Source organism: Lissotriton helveticus, chromosome 12 (genome assembly GCF_964261635.1).
Source record: "Lissotriton helveticus chromosome 12, aLisHel1.1, whole genome shotgun sequence".
Lineage (NCBI taxonomy): Eukaryota > Metazoa > Chordata > Amphibia > Caudata > Salamandridae > Lissotriton > Lissotriton helveticus.
The window spans coordinates 649618744-649637894 of NC_136073.1; positions in this window are offsets into that span (position 1 = coordinate 649618744).

The window sequence follows — 19151 nt, forward strand, 5'->3', positions numbered from 1 at the left end:
TCCCATTGGTGCTGGAGGAGGAGAGATTTCGGGGTAGGGTTGTCCAAAGCACTCATCATCATAAAAGAAACACCTCTATTTTGGGGAAGATTGGGTGTAAAACATTTTAGAAGAAAACTACTTTCCCAATTCAGAGATTCATCATGTGAGAATAGAGCACCAAGAGCCTGGCTGTAATCCCTCTATGGATGCTTTGTGATTGCACAGAAGAGCAAAATAATTCTGCAAATGTGGTACAGATGCAAAGGGGGGGCCCATGAGTAAGCATCATTATCTGCCCCCTTCAATCCGCCCGACACTGTCATGGAAACATGGACCGACTGACCTCTAGTTGGCAGTCCCGACCGCCTAATTATGATGCAACCACACATGGTGCGGTCACATACTTACTTTTCCCTATGGGAGCATGTGTTGTGGCTATAAATCAGCTGTAGCAAAAGCTCCCATAGAGAAATGGGAGACTGTGTTCCTCCCTGCACCACGTGGCAGGCACCCCCTAACACGCTTTCCAACAGGCTTTCCATGTCGGAAGCCGGCATGGAAAGTCTGCCCCGGAAACCGTGCATCATAATTAGGTCTCACGGTTTTATGGTATTTATTATTTGAACATTTCCGTCTGTATTTGTCCATATTTATTTTTTGGCCAGCTTATTGGTATTTATCCATATTTAATTTGTGTTATTTAAATAGATGAGGTGATAACTCGTGTATTTCTGCATTTAATTAACAGATAAATGTGGACTCATACTTAAATGCCTGTCAGGTTTTAGCACATTACACAGTAAATAATATAAACATAATAAACCCTCATTAAAGAAATATTGTAACAACACATATACATGTTGAGATATGCAGTAATTTAAGGACATATCATTGAGTTTTGTAGCTCCCCTTGCTGTCATTATGTACAGCTACTTGCCTGAAAGTGATTAATCTCAGCATGATGAATCACTCAAAAGAAGCTAAATTATGTGTATTTTTCCACTTTCAAAAATAAATACAGACAGGGGAGACAGTGTTTTCTGTCTGTGTTTATCTGTAAAAATCATACAAAGCGGAAATCAGGGAACCCTAATCATAATATGGACGGTATAAAAATGTGTCCATATGAATTACGGGCCAGACTCGGACAGGCCGACGGGCTCCTTGAGCCTGTTGGAAGCCAGCTGGAATGACTGGCCAGTTTCATTTCCGACAACTGAAATTGTATTTAGGGGGTCAATAGTGAAACCAACCATCTCGGTCGGAAAGCTTCCGTTTCGACTGAGATCGTAATCGACCCCTAGGACTGACATTTATCAGGCCTGTTTCACATTGTTAAAAATAATCTGTATGATTCCAAAACAACAGGGTGTGACACTGGAGAAGACAAGAGGCACCTGCTGGAGTACAATATTGTATGGCAGCACATTTTTATAAACTGCCTTACCTCTGGTCGTGTTTGAAGAGTCACAATCTCTTCAGTGCTGACTCCCCCGTCACCTTGGTTAACGTTATTCAAATTCTTTGCAAGCCAAAGTTGAACACAGAGCAAAATATATTTTATGAGCTCCTGGTGCCTCCATTGCTTGCTGGACTGTGAGGATGGGCAATTGCCTACTTGACCTATCTGACCTTGTACTTTTTCAACTTTCAGGTTTCAACCTACTTACCATTTCTTTGGCCTTTGATTCGACCACTGCGACTGATACCACTGACAAAATGTATTGAGGATCCCTAACCATCTCCCTTTCTCATAAACATTCATTGCTGAAACACAATATCCCACCAGAGGACATCCAGAGAACCATTAGAAATCATTGAACAGTAAAGCTACACCAGCCATAGAGAAACATGAAGATTTGACTTTTGTGATTTGGCGAAGGACCACAACCGCATCTCAGGAGTATGGCTGAGGATCACTTCGAATGATAACGAAGTACTACTTCCCCCTGGTCTGGTGCTCCTACATCAAATCATTCACCAATATCATCCATGACAAGTCAAGTTCATAATAACTTGAGCAATATTAAGCAGTTGTTCAATAGTCACTGTACAGCCATGGTGAATTTTAAATTGCTTACTATTTGTAATGTAAATCTTACTGTTTAACATGTTTGTATTGCAAATGCTCTTGTACAAACTCTCGGAATGTGAACATTGTACATTATTTTATGTGATTTAATTTAATTTAAGGGCCCTTGGCAGTAAATACAAATGTTTTAAAAATTAAATCACTCTTGTCTTTAATGATGACTCTCATATATTCTTGGCTACATGACTGGCATAATCCTTCAAGACAGAGTTTCAAAACTAAGAAGGTGTGGGGCATGTTGCATCACAATGCGTCACTCTTGAAAAATCACTCTCAGCAATGTTTTTCTATGCAGAATTTAGGATTTGGAAGGAACATGCTTCTTCAATCACATTCAAAAGTTTGAAACACAGAGACCCACTGGTCTTTGTCTATTAGTTCGCTTGGCTCAGATCTGTGCAAGGGAAGCAATATGAAAAAAACAATTCTGTTCATTAGACTGATTTGTAGGCCTGGGCGGTAAACTCTGCTACCCCTGAGGAGTTTGTGGACTTTTTCTAACTCTGCACTCCGCATGGACCGCAGAGCTTCTAAAAACTCCGCATATTGGTGTGCAGCAGATTCTTTCCTCTCTCATGGCTCGCCAATATTGAGTTAGCAAGAGCGAGCTAGGAAAATCCAATGCTAGACTATCTCCCGGCGAGATTTCTCATTGCAAGGGGTCGCGGTAGGTCATTACTGCTCATGTTGAGAAACATGCCACTTGCATTGAGGAAGCTGCCACTCGAGTAGAACATCTCAAGTGGCAGAAGGATGCACCCTTTTGACCTAAAAATCAGCAGTGCAACTTACCTCACTCCATCGCTTGCGGAACTCCATGGAGAGTTTTTTGGTCACTCCGCAAACTCTGGCCAGGCCTCCTACTTTGTCCCTTGTTTACGAAAACGCCTAAGCAAGCCATTAAGAATCTAGGAAACCACACTCACACAAACCACTATAAAAATAAATTCCATGTTGATCACATTTAGGAATCTTCTTTGGCTATTCTCAACGATCATCGTAATTTGGGGTGTTTAACGGCCAAAAAGAATCTTACTGTTTAAACATACATCTTTCTTAAAGAAATAAATAAAGGACAAAACTAAAAAAAGTGAATCTGTGCACAAGCCCCTAACTTGCATGAGAACTTTACCCCAAATTATTTTTTCTACTCCTGACTCATTCTAAGAAGGAAGATATATACCTCAGGGTCACATGACTTCTCTGTCACAGGTCAGAGACGAGATAATTAGAAAACAAACCCCTGCCACTGTGTGTCTCAAAATGTCCTTTGTGAGAGAGAATTTGCTTGTTGTTTAGCAAAAGTGGGAGGGATGGGATCAGATAAGCAGGATGAGGGTTTGGTGCTTTTTATGGCAGGCTTAATACTGCAATCTCTGGAGGGATTTCTTTCCTCATGATGCCCCTTATTACTTCGTCTTTACTTGATACATGAAAACTCATGTCATATGGTATAGTGCCTCACTAAAGGCCTTTACTAACTGACTCTTGGGGTACAAGTCTTGAAGGCCTAAGGAGATTTGATTGTGTGAAAATTGTCATAACAATATGATAGTGCTACTTTTATTCACTTAATCTCCCTGTGCCTTAAAAAATGAATGTGTCCCTCTGTAATGCAACTGGTGTTCATGTGAGGAGCTCTGATACCTTTGGGTCAAGTGTGCCCTATATAAAACTGAAAAGAAAGTGCTTCACCCAACAACTGGTTGCCAGGCTCACTCACCAAACAATGGGGCATATTATCAAGGGGGTTTATCTCCGCTTTTTTGGCTTTAAAAGCCAAGAAAGCGGAGATAAAATTATCTCCCTATTACCTAGCTGTCGCTAACACCAGTTAGCGACAGCTAGTAGGAGATAGCGACCATCTTGGGCCCCGCTTTGCATGTCAGTGAAATTTATCACTAATGATATGCAAAGTGGGCGTGCCAAGATGTTAGCGACTGGAAACAGTCGCTAACATCGCTATCTCCTATTACCAACTTTTGGAGATATTCGCGCTAAGCGCGAATATCTCCAAAAGCTAACACCTTAGCCATGTTATCCAATGGTAGGTGGATAACATGGCTAAGAGCATTAGCTCGGTAATGCATGAATATCGCTGACTTTTCAGCGATATTCATGCATTTCGGCCAATTTTTTTCGCTTAGGAGATAAACCTTGATAATAGCAAGGTTCCTAAGCGATAAAAATCGCCGCAGCTCGGCGATAAAAATATTGGCGCTAAGCCAACATAGCGATAATTATCGCTAGTTGTTGGTAATATGCCCCAATGGGTTTTCATGCCGTTCAAATAGGAAACAGCCATAACCAGGCGAAAGTACAATATAACCCTTTCTCTTCTAAGGAGAGGGAGAAAGGCTTTCTAGAGAACTGGGAGCAGTACTGGTTCAAAGGACATCCCATCTGATGAGGTAGAGGCCATTCTTGGGCCGTAAAAAGGAGTGCAGGTGGTTTTACATAGCTTTGCTGATCTGACAACAATGGTAGGCTTGAATTCACTAACAAAATATAATATTTAGTATTTTTATTCTTTTATCCCAAATTTATTGTGACATTGTTAGTACTGATCTTGTTGAGATTGTTGAGATGTTGTAATACTTACATAATACTAGAGGATAGGATTTAAGAAAAACCCATTATATTAATTATCTATTGCCTGTATAATGAATTGAGTAGACACAATTGGGGTAGGCACATCATGGTTCCTCCAACTACTCTGTTAGGTGTGCTCACAAATGGGCTTTCTTCTAATGTGTATGGTCCTCGGGGACGGGTATGAGATGACTGTGTGCTTTCCCTTACCTGCAGTAACGCACACATATTCCTACAGCTCTGGGAACTAGCAAAACCTAGCCGGATGTATGACGTTACAACGCAGGCTATTACAACGCCTGCCTTTACAACGCGGTTTTTACATCGCAAACCTTTACAACGCATAGCGCTTAGAGGTGCTGGATAGTGGTAAGTATAATTTTATATTCCAACTCCAGTCCCCGTGGACACTATGGAAGGTGTTGGATAGAAAATTAAACGTATTCCCTATCCTAGAGCGCCCCCCAGTGCAATGCGTTGTAATGGTTTGCGTTGTAATGAGCGCGTTGTAATGGTAGTGCGTTGTAATAGTTTCGTTGTAAAGGTTGTTCACCAACCTAGCCAGGTGTGCCTTTAGAAAGGAGTGACATGAACCAGTGGTACCCTATATTGGCCAGTTCACTGGTTGCTACAAATTTCATATTTGAGTGACATACTAATGTGTTTGAAAGACCCATGTGTACTTATAATTCTTCCATAGAATCAAGTCCCCTTATCCCTTAGGGCTTTTTAAGTGTAACAGATACAAAAGAAACCTGAGATAAGAACCAGTACCTGAATGTTACTAAATTGTGGCTGATGAAGTAAATATTCCACAGAAAATGCATCCTGTGGTAACTATCTACTTGACAGGGAATAGAGATCCTGCTGACAGAAGAAGAGGTCTCATTCATTATAGGGACATCTTCACTCGTTAAATCTATCATTAATGAGTAGCTGTAGCTGCAGCTGACAGTAACACCTGATGAAAAGAAATCACTTGCTATTACACCTGCCCAAAATCATCCTTACTAATGCAAAGAGCTTCTCTTAGCATATTCAGAGCTCACAAAGTAATACCAGGGAGGGTTACCACATATCATGGAGCCAGGGTGGGTGAGTCTATTAATGCTAGCAGTCAGCAATGACCAGCTTTAGTGGAATACACCTCTCACCTAGCAAGAGACGAACAGTAATTAGTGGTCAGCAAGAACATTCTACAAGAGGTTATAAATGTTTACTGACAGCTGAGACCATATGTATGCATGAACTAAGACTGCAGCAGGCCTACTTCACTTGTTACTCCTACCCCGATTAATTCATTGACTATAACGGTTACAGGGTACAATGAGATTTTAAGGAGTCACAAATTCAATTACAAAGAGTACCTGGGGCATCGGCATGAACCAGTTTACAGCTGCACTGCATACAGACAATCGTCTCAGTAAAAAATCCAGTAATCTTATGAGTAATCCTTTTCGTCTATTTTTATCTGTGTTCAATTTAAATTTCAGACAGAGAGAATGTGATTTAAAATCTTTCAATGCTCCAAGAATGCCCATCTGGGCTTTGTCCAACAGCTCCGTGTATCACATTTCAATTTGAGTAACCAGATTTAAAGTCTACCCAATGCATTTTGGACTACAGGCCCTTTGTCAGGGGTAACTGGAAATTTATAACAACCCATCAGGAACCATGTATAAATTGTTAGACTCTTCAAAATTAATGTAAAATGTTATGCATATTGTACTCAAACATATATTTTATCAAAATATGTGTGCCTATTATCAATTATTTAAAATTGAAAATTAGTGAAAAATTACCCATGCTGTTCATATATGCATATGTGCCTTTTCACCGCAAAATGAATAAAGCACCAAAAAGTGAATGAAACAAAAAGTGAATACACCCTGTGTTAAAATCAAACACTATTTATAAAAAACCTAACCCAAACACCCAGCTCAAGAATTCTATGAACGTTGTTTTTAGTCATCTCTGACTCAGCCTTACAACCTTCAGTGGAGCCGTTTGTTAAATAGTACATGCCTGTAACGCATTGAAAGAATAACCTTTGGGCCACAACCGCAGAACGGACCACAGTCAACTCTCAAGCTGTGTGAAAAAGGCTGCTTTATTGAAAACAGGTGCATCTTACAAGAAACATAACCTTGGCCTTTGCCTCCCAAAACTAAACCTCTCTATACATGCTTCATCTACGTATCCCCCTCGACCACCCCTAAGGTTTCCACTCCCTTCTCCTGTCTTTGCAACTATTTAGCAACGCCAACTCAGTCAATAACGGTTGTCCCTTTAAACCCTGCAACCTCTTCTCTACCTGTCAAAACATTTACCTAACTAAGTATCTCCTATCCTACTCGTATTACCTGCTCCTGGAGTAACTTGTTCCCAACTATAAAGTAAACTGTAAAATTGAACAGAACTAGCTTCCAGACGCCATGAACCTGCTTCAAGTGACAACCAATTACAATGCATTTTCACTCCCCCGATGCACCTGTACCCAACAAAATTACGCCATCCATCCCATAATAACCAAAATAGCCCCCCCATCTTACCTTCTAATGGGTCGGTAGGAGGGGATCGGAAACTGTCCCTAACTGCCGGCTGCCATGTCACCTTACAAAATGGTAACACAGCCTCTAAAATTTCCAGCTAAAACACCCAAGCACATAGCCCAAGTGCCGCCCATAGAGAGACCAATTTGTCGCAGGCTGCACCAATGGCCCAAAAACCCTGGGGGTGCGAGCCTCCCCAAAGCCCCATTGGGCCACATGCCCAGAATGGACCACAATCAAATCTCAAGATGTGTGAAAAAGGACACTTTATTGAAAACAGGTGCATCTTACAAAAAACATAACCTTGTCCTATGCCTCACAAGACTAAACCCCGCTATAAATCTTTCATCTACATATTCTCCACCCCCACCCCTAAAGTTTCCCCACCCTTCTCCTTTCTTTGCAACTATTTAACAACCCCACTCAGTCAATAACTGGTGACCCTTTAAATCCTGTAACATCTTCTCTACCTGTCTAAATATCTACCTAACTAAGTATCTCCTATCCTACCCTTATTATCTGCTCCTGGAGTAACCTGTTCCCAACCATAAAGTGAACAGGAAAACTGTACAGAACCAGCTACCAGACGCCACTCAGAAACAGCCCCTATAATTTTCCTGCCAACCCGCCCCCCACCATCACCTAGGCTATTCTTGGGTATCTTCATATGTATAGTGCTTTGTCTAAAATTTCCTTTATTTGTATATCGGGTAAATCTCCATACCGTAGTGAGACAAATGAACGCCATCAACCCTGAAAAAGTACACTGCAGCATATCTTAGTTCTGCTTGTTCCACTCTACCGAAACCTGACTCACCACAAAAGACCCTCATGTCCCTCTTTATTTTTCTCCTGGCTTTATCAATGGCGGCACCCTCCATTGTGTTCCAGGGATGAATTCAGTCCAAATGACAAAGCATCCCGACCACTGCTGCCTAATCTCCCTCAAGTCCCTTTTCATTTGCTTTTGTAGGGCCAAACCCTTGCAAACCACTAAATCATTCTCCCCGACATTAATTATTAGAACATTCGGGCATCAATTTATTCAAACTGGGATTGAGCTTGTGCCAGCGCAAACTCCCTTTCCCATGCCAACTTATTTTAAACAAGGCAGGTTCCAATCCTAAGTTAACACCTTTCCCTTTTTGAAGCTAGTGTCTCTCTGCCAACTTGACGAATGAATGCCCGACTATGCAAATGGCTAGCGCCTCCGACTCTGGCCCTCCTACTGCACCTGAAAAGACACATATCCATGTTTGTAATACGTACCCCCATCGAATGGGACATATCAAAGCCTCTTCATTGGCCCCTAGTAATACTGTCTCCTACACACCCCTTTGGTCCGTCTTCGAGTGCGTGAGGAGGATCATGACCGCTTCACTCCGTGTACTTCCCTCAGTGAAGGCCTGCAATCCATTTACTCCCCAACAACTCGGATACTCTGAATGCTCTGAAATACAGCCATTACATTAAGACAGCATATAAATCTGCTTCCTGTAAGCTAATGCATATCCTGGGTAGCTCCTCTAGCATCCTGCCTAATAATGCTTTTGACACCGGCATCCTGGCCCGCTGTCCTTTCCCTGCTTGCCTGGCCCAACCTTCCAGCATACACTTTCCTAATTCACCTGACGAAGGGGCATATCCCCACCACAACTTGTCCATGAGTGCTATCCCCGCTAGCTTGGCAGTAACAGTGAACTTCACCAAACCCCTATCAGAGACATAATGAACTGTATGACATCCTCCTCTCCGGCCCACGTCCCTGTCCTCCTCCTTGTCCCTCCTGTTATAAAGGCCTGCCAGATCCTGGCCATATGCCCATCTCGTAGAAACTCCTAATGACCCTACCACCAGCTGCAGCATCCTTTGCCTCCTACGGACCACATCCCCGCAGGCACCAGCGTCTTCTGAAACTCCCTCTCCGTGGCCAGTCCATGGAACCTCCCCCACTGCGAACGAGACAAAGCATCTGCAATGTCATTGTCCACTCCCGGGATGTGCTTCGGCCGCAACTGTATATCACACGTCAGACAACTTAGAATGAATACTCTCATCAACTTCAGGACCTGCTCATCTCTTGCTGACTGCTTGTTGACCACCTGCACCACTGCCATGTTAACCACCCCGAAAATGACCTTTCTATGCGCTAGGCTCTGCATCCACACTGTGACCGCTATGACTAAAGGAAACATCTCCAAGAAAGCAATACTCCTGCCCCCATTCTTCCATTGTTGCGGGGGTACCTCTGGGCACCACCGGCCCTGCCAGTACATCCCAAACCGGCATGCTCTTACAGCGTTGGAAAATATCTGCACGTCCCATTTGCACTCCTCTGGTGTGGACATGGGAATCCCATTGAATTCTTCTAAGAACTTGCCTCACATGTGTAAATCCTCTTTCGTCCCTGCGGACAGTCACATGTGATGGTGTTGCAACATGAGTCCCGCTAATGACCTGCTCAATCTCCTGCAAAATGCCCTTCTTGACCTAACTACCCTGCATGCAAAGTTCAGATGCCCTAGCAGCACCTGTACCATCCTCACCATCCCTTTTGTCTTGGCCAACTTGTCATCAATAAACAATCTCACATGCATTTTCTTATCCGCCGGCAACCTCGCTTCCATGGCCACCAAATCCAACTCAATACCTAGAAATGACAACACCGTGCTTGGACCCTGCGTCTTCTCTGGTGCCAGGAGCACACCTAGTGCCCCATTGAGCTCTTGGAAATATGCCAACTGTTGCCGACAGTCCAACGAACCAGGCCATCCCACCAGGAAGAAGTCATCAAGGTAGTGTGTCACCGTCTCTTTGCCCGTTTTCCAAGGGAAGACCCATTGCAAGAAGGAACTAAACTTCTCGAACAAGGCACATGATATTGAACAGCACATGAGAAACTCCTTATCCACAAAGATGTTCCCATCCACTTAAATGCCCGGCAGCTGAAAATCCTGTGGGTATACTGGCATCAGATGGAAGGCAGCCTTAATGTCACATTTTGCCTTCTAGGCACCCCTTCCAACGTGTTCCACTAGGTCCCTCGATTTGTCCCCTGATGAATAGGAAACTATAGTCAGGTCCTCGATATGAAATCATTCACTAACCCTCCCTGTGGCCATGACAATTTCTGAATCAACCAACACTAGCCTGGTTCTTTCTTTGGCACCACTACCACCGGAGAAATAATCAAATCCGTTATCGGGCTAACAGCGAATGAGCCCTCCATGCACCCTGCTTCAACTTCCTTTTTCAATTTTCCCCAAACTACTGATGTATGAGCCACCACTGACTTCAGATTCTCTGCCCATCTTGCTGTCTGAGGGGCCTCATACCCCAATTTAAAACCTTCCCTGAAACCCTTACTCAGTAACTATGCATCCTGCTCCTGTGAGTAGAATGTCAGCCAGGCATCCACTCAGTCATTCTTAATGGATGTATGAGCATTTGCCCATGTAACCCTGCGCCCCTCTTCCTCCCCTGCCTCTCAGCCCCCTGTTGTCCCTGCTGTCCACTATAAGCATTCTGTTGTTGGAAACCTTGCCCCCCTTGCTGTCCCCTTCCTACATATCCTGTCCCGAAGCATTGCACCAATGGGTGCCTTCCTGCGCATTTTGAGCATTCATGACGAAATCTATAATATACCCGCGTACAGGTTCCTTTATTGTAATCCCAACATACCCCCGGACCTCCCCACCTCCTTCGGTGTGTATCCTGCCCCTCCCCTGGTGGGGCGATTTTGAAAAGGGGGGTAAACTAAATGTAGCCCACTGGCCGTATACGTTGTCTTCCCAAAATTGACTGCCCCCATCATCTGGTGATACAATACCTTCACAATTTGCCTCGGGATCCCAAACTAGTCTGGCTCAGAACTCTTTGTAGTAGTGTAACCATGCATAACCCCGTATGTCAACTGTGCCCTCCTTACCACGTCCATGTATTTAAACAAGGACACACACCTGTCTGCGTATTTCTCGCAATATACACTAGCGAAAATCAGAAAAGCTGCTCTCCAGTTTTCTATGGTCCTCTTTCGATCTCTCTTTGGGCTGCAATTCCCTATGCAGGAGCTTCAACATATCCACATATTCTCCCTTCCAAATATTTTCTTTTGTGTCTAACATGATGTATGCTCCCAAATGTTTAGTTGGTTTCATTGGTTTAGTTGATTTTAGGCAATCAGACCTCTTTGCTCTCTTTGGCCCCCATCGCTTGGCTTTTTCCTCCATCGGTTTTGCCATCTCCTGTGTCATCCATCTCTGTCACTGCTGTCTGAGCTTTCCTGCCTACCTTCCTTGTGTTTCCTCTAGACCCTGTCTCCCCCTCTGTCTTCCGCCCTTCTGTACCTACCCCTGTGTCCTGTACACATTGTCCTTTGCACAGATTGATCTCCCCGTCCTCCCCTCATGCATCAGTTCCCGTGGACACCTTCCACTTTGGACTAACTGCCCAGCCTTTTCCCCACTTTCTTAACAGGCTTCAAGGTTGTCATCCTCACTGGATCCCGCTACCTAACCAGTCCTGCAGAGGGTTGAGTTGCATGAGGCTTGGCCGGGACAACCGCTTCCTGCTCTGTGTCCTGCAACATACTAGGCACAAAATTACTTGTCCCCTCCTTTCTTCATCTACTATCTCCCCCTCCTCCCCCGCTATCTTCTTCATAATCCAATGGTATTTCTTCCCATAGCCCCCAACTTGCTCTATTTGCTCCCCCAAATGTGCCTCTGCACACTGTCGCATACGCTGAATAAATTCCTCCAAATTGTGCTCCACATGTGGTGGGAGCTTTCGCTGCCATTCTGCCTCCTCTTGCTGTCCCTGCATTGACCATGTCACCGCGGAGCTAGAGGCCGCATCGGCCCAACCGGGCTGTCACCCCAACGTGACCATATCAAACCTCCACTTTTCACTGAGTCCGTAGTCCCTGGCCGTGGTCCGGCTGGCCTTCCAAGACCCTGCCATCGCTTCCACTTGGTACTGCGGAGCAGCATCTGGCTCACCCGAGGTGTGTGCCCCTCGCACCTATTGATCCTACAATGAAATGGCAAGGTCTGGCAGGCAGGGTTTAGTATCCCTATCCGTCCCTGTCTCCCATTGGGCCTGGCACAACTGCTAATACCCCCTGGACCTGTACTGCTCTTCAGGTAACTGTCAGTGCACCCTCACACCCCTGCCCCCCCAAACCGTCTGCCTAAAACCTCCTCTACTCGTTCCTGCAGAGTACCCCCTCCTGTTTGCCTGGGGCCCCTACTTTTGACCCATACGCTCATATAACCTTACCAGAAACTCTTGATTTCACTCTGCCTCACTACCATAAAACTAAACGGTAGATCTCAATGTTTGGAAACTGTGATCGAAAACTGTCCCTAACTGCTGGCTGCAGTGTCAGCTTACAAAATGATAACACAGACCCTAATATGTCTGGCCTAAAACCCAAGCCCGAAGCCCAAATGCAGCCCAAAGAGAGCAAAATTGGGCCCGGGCTGCACCCATGGCAAAAAAAAACGAAGGATGTGAGCCTCCCTACTGGACAGCCACCCCCCCAAAGCCCCATTGTGAACACCGCACGTGCAACCTTTTCAAACCTGCCGTGCAACTATCCTAACGTGTGAGAACGATGTGACTTAAGTAATCATTCTTAAACTAACTTAGAAAAAATAGATCTGCTAATGAAAACACAATGAAAATAAATCATGCTGTTTACACAAACAAAGAAGTAATGCAAATCAAGCAATAAACCAAAACAAATTTGTGATAAACACATCAAGGAATAAACCGAAACAATTTTGTGAAAAACACATTTTTGTTTTTCAATAAAACACAATGTTTGTTATCTTAATATGGCTGCTTGGTTATCTCAAATAGCCCCTGAGAGTGTGCTTTTTCCTTTAAAACATATGGGGTGCAAACATTGTTCATAGGTGAAAGGTGAGAGGTAGATCCTCTGGGTTCTTTTTGTGAAGCAGGAGATGATCCATCTGAGCGCGTCCCCTTAGATGTCGATATGTTAGATCCTTTCGATCAGAGTGTGGTGGGATACGGTGTAGAAGGCTGCTGAGAGGTCGAGGAGGATCAAAGCAGCTGTTTCTCCATAGTTGAGGAGGGTTCGTATGTCATCAGTACCTACGATTGTGCTGTGATTGCTGCGGAAGCCAGATTGGGAGGAGTCGAGTAGCAGGTGTGTCAAGAGTTGATTGTTGATAATCCTTTCCAGTACCTTCACTGGGAATGGGATGGGAGAGATTGTCCAGAGGTTTTCGAGTTTGCTAGGGTCAGCGGAGGATTTTTTGAGTAGTGGTCTGACATCTGCGTGTTTCCAGGTGTCGGGAAATGTTGCGGAAGTGATAGAGGTATTGAGTAAGATGGTGAGTTCCTGGCTAAACCTTTGGTTTATGAGGTTGAAGGTTTGGTGCAGGCATGGGTCTGTAGGAGCTCCTGAGTGGATGGATTTCATGGTGGAGGTGGTGACATGGGTTGAGAGGATATTCCAGATGGTCAGTGTGTGGTTTGTTTCAGTTACGGTGGTGTTGTATCTGTCAAGGAAGTCCGTAGGTGTGGGTTGGGGTTTGAAGTTCCTGTATAAGGTTGTGATCTTGTCAATGAAGAAGTGGTCGAGGTTGTTGCACAGCTCCTGTGATGGTGTGATGTTGTTTTTGCTGGCAGACAGGTAAGAGAATTGCTTAATAATGTTAAAAGATTCCTTGGTGTTGTTGATGCTGGTTTCCATGTATGCGGCAAGAGCTGTCTCCTTTGTTGCCCCCAGCAGGTGGTGGTAGAGGTTGAGGGAGGGCTTGAAGGCTGCCCTGTCCGAGGTGTCCTTGAACCATCTTCTCTCCAACTGTTTGCTGTCTCATTTCACTGTCCTGACTTCTTGGATGTACCATCTGGCCTTTTTGGAGGATTTCCTCTGGATGTTGCTCTTGAGAGGGCTGATTCTGTCTATGGAATTTGTGATCCATGCATTAAAGTTTTTCACTCACTGTGCGAGGTTGGTGTCGGTAGTAAGCTTGGAGGTGTTGAGGGCATTTGCACAGCGGGTCTCAGAGATTTTGTTCTACCTCCAGTGGGTGGTGTTGGTCATCTTGGGGGTGATGGTGCGGGGGCTGGAGATGCTGAAGTGGATGATGGAGGGAGCGGTCCATGTGAATTCTATGACATGGCTGTATTTGATATGGTTGCTGAAGGTGAAAATTGGGTCCAGTGTGTGTCCAGCAGTGAGTGTAGGGTGGTGGACAATCTGGGTCAATCTGAGGCTGCTCATATTTCGGGGGGTGCAGTGTTTTGTCATTGGAGTCGTGGAAATTTAGGTCGCCGAAGAAGAGGGGTTCATTGTAGTCGGCGATGGTGCTGCAGAAACTGGAGGCAGGGCCATGGGTCAGAATGTGTGGGTACCTCTGATAGCTGTCTTGTCATCCATGTGGAGCATGAAATTGAGATGTTCCATAGGAGTGGTGGTGTTGTCGGTGGTGCTAGTACACTGTATGGTTTTCTTGTGGATAATGGATGCCCAGTGTGAGGGTGGCGATGAGGTCCCATAATTCAAAAGAATGCTTGCATAGTAAGCGTGGGTTGAGAAGGGCACATGCGAGTTGGTGTTTTATACAGGTTGTGTCTGTTATGTGTTCGGGGTAGGGCTGGTTGGTGTGCTGGTCCTTGTGCCGTGGCTGGTAAAGTAGCAGTGGGTGCACATGAAAAGTCCTAGTTCTAACATAGAAATCTAAACAGTTCATACAATTGAGAGCAAACAAATAATACAAAGTTGTGAAAGCAATAATCGCTGTGTGCTGAGACTCATAGAACTAATCTATGCCGCTCCTCTGAGAAAGGTATAACATAGTTCTAAAATGAAAGTTAGGGCTTTAGCCCTCATTGAATAAGTGGTGGGTACAATTCTTATTTGTACTCTTTTAAGTCCATCTGTTCGTCCTCAAGTAACTGTGGTAAGGTAGATCGTGGATATTACCCAATGAAATTCTCCCTGGGTGACATTAAATTTCTATCTTTGTTGTTCCTCAGGCAGACCAAGGCTGTGAGTGCCAGTAGAACATGAGACCTTATTGAATGTTGTGTTTCCTACCAACCCAACAAGTGAGATCACAGTTGCTCTGCCTCAGCCCAGTTGATGTTGCCTCAGACCAAGACTTCTGCATGTGGTGCACCTGCCCCTTCCTGACGAAGACAGGCAGCACCACCATCAACGATGAGGAGTTTGCACTCTGCTCTCTGGTTGTGTTCCATTGAATTTTTACTGGGGCAATCTTTCTCGGACCCAAACACAACCCAGTCACCCAAACAACCAGCCCACCATATGTTGCAGCAGTGACCAGGAGATAGAGACTGAGGCCACCACTGATTCTGGAGAGTGGTCTGGCCTAGTGCTAAGCTTCCTAGGGCACTTTCAGATAAGGCTCTCAAACGTGATCACGATTTTCTCAGTCCAATTAATCACAGGCTCTATGTCTTCATGGGAGGGATACCGCAAAATACATTTGTGGTATCCCTGGGCATGTCTCAGCTACAGGAGATACTTTCCTGGACACAAAGCAGTAATGCTGGGGTCTCAAAACCTCTCCACACAGCCTGAGGTGCAGATACTTCTCTGTTTAGCAGCACACAGCTCCAAGTTGTTCCACTCCCAGTTCCTCACAGTTCACTCCTTATAGGTATGATCTTCTTCAGGAAAGAGTACCTCTACCACTCTTCCTCAGAAGTCAGCCTGCTGCATTCTTCAAGGCAGACTCCAGGATCTCTTTTCCTGACAGATCACAGAGCACCAATTTCCATATTTCCACACATGACAAAGGGTAGCTGGCATTCAGCAGCCCCAACCTTCAAGTAAAAAATAATTTTTGGGGTGCGGAAAAGATGTGCATACCCATGCGGCCTGGGTTTCAAGAAAGTGGTCCAATCAGGCGTAAGACTTATGAGCTATCGAGTAATGTGTATAGTCTCTATCACTGGGGTGGTGGCTCCGCCATACGTCCCTGATCCCACAATCCTCCTACCACTCCCTACCACTCCCTGACATAGATCCTGCCCCCCAGTCCTTGGGTTAGAGCAGTCCATCCTTGCATCCATGACCAAATTTAAATTGCCACCCACCACAACCAAGGAGTCGGGCGTGTGGAGAACCTCGGCCAGGGCCTCAGTCAGGAACTTCTCCTGATGTTCATTTGGGGAATAGATTGAGGCTATTGTGAGGTTGTAGGTGCTGATTTGTAGCCTCATCGCAAAGAGGTGCCCCTTAATCTCTGCCACTGAGCCCTCTAAGGAACCTCTAAAGCGTTTGAAAAACAGGATGGCCACCCCACCCTTCTTACTCTTCCCTGAAGACCGGAACTGCAAGGGTAACCCCCTGGATTGCATACAGTGTCTATCTTTGTGAAGCAGGTGGGTTTCTTGTAGTAAAAATATATCCTCCTCTGAATGCTCGAGTAAGGAGAGCACTGCCCTCCGCTTGGTAGGATTGATAAGGCCTCCCACATTATAGCTGACTACCTTAACTTCCATCAGGTTGTAAAGAACCATGGGGATATATGTATTATGCTATGGAGCCGAGAAAGGGGGACAGACCATGGAAGGGACCACACAGACAGATGTGACTGGATGGACCCTCCCAAAAGGGCCACAAGTAAAAAGCTCACCGGACAGAGGACCCCCCATCCATTAAAAATATAAACAAACCAGAAAACAATAAACCACCAGCAAAGGCAAACACACAAAGTCCATCTCAACTTTGCTGCCACTTGATGATCGGCAGGCTTTGGCAAACAGTTTTTCCTTGTGCTGGCAGGTCACATCCTATATTCAGGGTTGCTATATTTACTGCAGAATATATTAGGTTACTTGATAGGCATCTTGAGTAACACATCACTTTCTTTGCTCACTGATTAACCAGTTCTATTTTGATGGGGCAGTGGCTAGAGAGGCTACCATGTAAGCAGCACCCACCTCTGATAATTCAAGAGAATGCTCTAGAGTGAGCATAGCCAGTAGTGTCATTTTCACTTGGTGTAGAATTCTCTCCTTAGTTTTTGCGATTAGCAGACCTGGATTATTTCATCTCGAATTTCTTCATCTGTGTGGTCTAGCTCAGGTGTGCTGGCAGGATTGCACAGGCGAACATAGAATGAGATTATAGTTTTGTCCAGACCTTGCTTAGTTTGACAATGAACCTCTCGCAGTCAGATTTTGACTGTGTGCTGTGCTGCCCATTTATGGCTGCTATTGTGGCATTATAATTATTACCCCAGCGTTTGTTTGGAAGAGTGAAGAACATTTGTGCATTTCTCCCCCACCAGGTGAAGTGGAATAGGTGGTAGAATAGACCTATTGGATAGATCTTTCTCTTTATAAGCCGACAGGTAATTTTTAAAATGAGCTATCGAGATGTTCCAGCAAGAGAGTATGTCAAAAGGCTGGATCACCATATCTGCACTGTTTAACATGATTTCAATTCTGGAGTGCCAATTGTTGGCTGAAGTACGTGAGAAGACAATAGAAATGCTCCCTCTTTGGTCTTGGGTGTCATGACTGAGACTCGTCCCTCGAGAATGTCTCTCAGTGCTTGTTTTACTAGCTTTGAGCAAGTCACGTCAGTCGTAAAAGAAGCAAAAAGTCAAAGAGTAGCAAGAAACACAGCCAAAAACAAGTATTAGATTCTCCATGTTTGCACCTGTTCCCAGTGTTACTTCTGGTTCTATGATCGGAGAACAATTGGCAAGCTGCAGTCTCACCTAGGGAAAACAGATGTTCATCACATATCTCAGATAGTGAGATGAATAGAGGAGAAAAGCCAAGTGTAGCTGAGAATCACCGTGGCATCCAGTACCTCCTCTCCCCTTATCGGGAAAATCAGACATGACTTCAGGTTGTGCCTAGGCACTTCTGATGTTTTAGCCGCATCCCCTTTGTTTTCATTGCTGCTGTTATCATTCACCAATGGCGTTTTCCATCTTCACAGGAAAGCCCGGTCCAACCATGTAACCTGAGTGGGACTCCCAATTCAAGTACAAAAAATTAGCAAATGGTGGTGTTCTGCGCCTAGAATGAGCGAGCACCCACAAGGTCAATTTGGTATCCTTGTCAACAGCTTTGGGTTCTAATACTTTACCATGGTCATGGGTTTCATAGGTTGACAGCATATCACAGCACAAGATCACACAGGTTCTTAGTCTCAGCTTGCACATGCAGAATTCCACACATGCTCATAAATTTGTTTTAAACATATGTTGTTGCACAGAGACCATTTTGAGTGGGCTCTTAATGTGCCAGTATCCTTGTAAGTAAGACCCCTCTCAACTGTAGACCTATGTACATAATAGTTGCCCAACAATGGGCAGACCTCCACAGACCTACGACGAACAGAAGAAGGTGGTACGAGCTCTCTTTTCTTTGGGAGGTATGCAGAGGGATGCCCAGAGGGAAGTTGAGAAGGCAGACAAGATGTCAGGTAGTGGTTTAATAAATCTGATGGACCCCACATTTTGTTTCATAAATTGGAACTGAAAGTGGTCAGATGAGCTGATCCTCTCCCTTCCCTTGTAAGAATGCATTATTACTGCTAACCGTCACTGACAAGCTCTTACCATACTATGTATGTACACTTGCACGACCTTAAAAGAGACATTTCTGATGCTCCATCACCTCAGGAGACTAGTATAAGAAGTGGATTATTATTTGAGGAGGGCAGCTGCCCATTTCAAGGAATAATGACAGTAACTGGCTAGGGTAAACCATAAAGTCCCTTAATAAACCTGAACTCAACCCTCTGGTAGTTGTGGCACAGAGCAGGCAGGCATACCTTAGAGTAATGTGTAAAGTACTTATGCAGTGCCAAAACAGGAGAACCAGAAGAGGTCATGAAACCTCGCTGTGACCACAGACATCCTAAGTCATACACACTCTGAACCCATAGTAACTGTCAGAGTAAA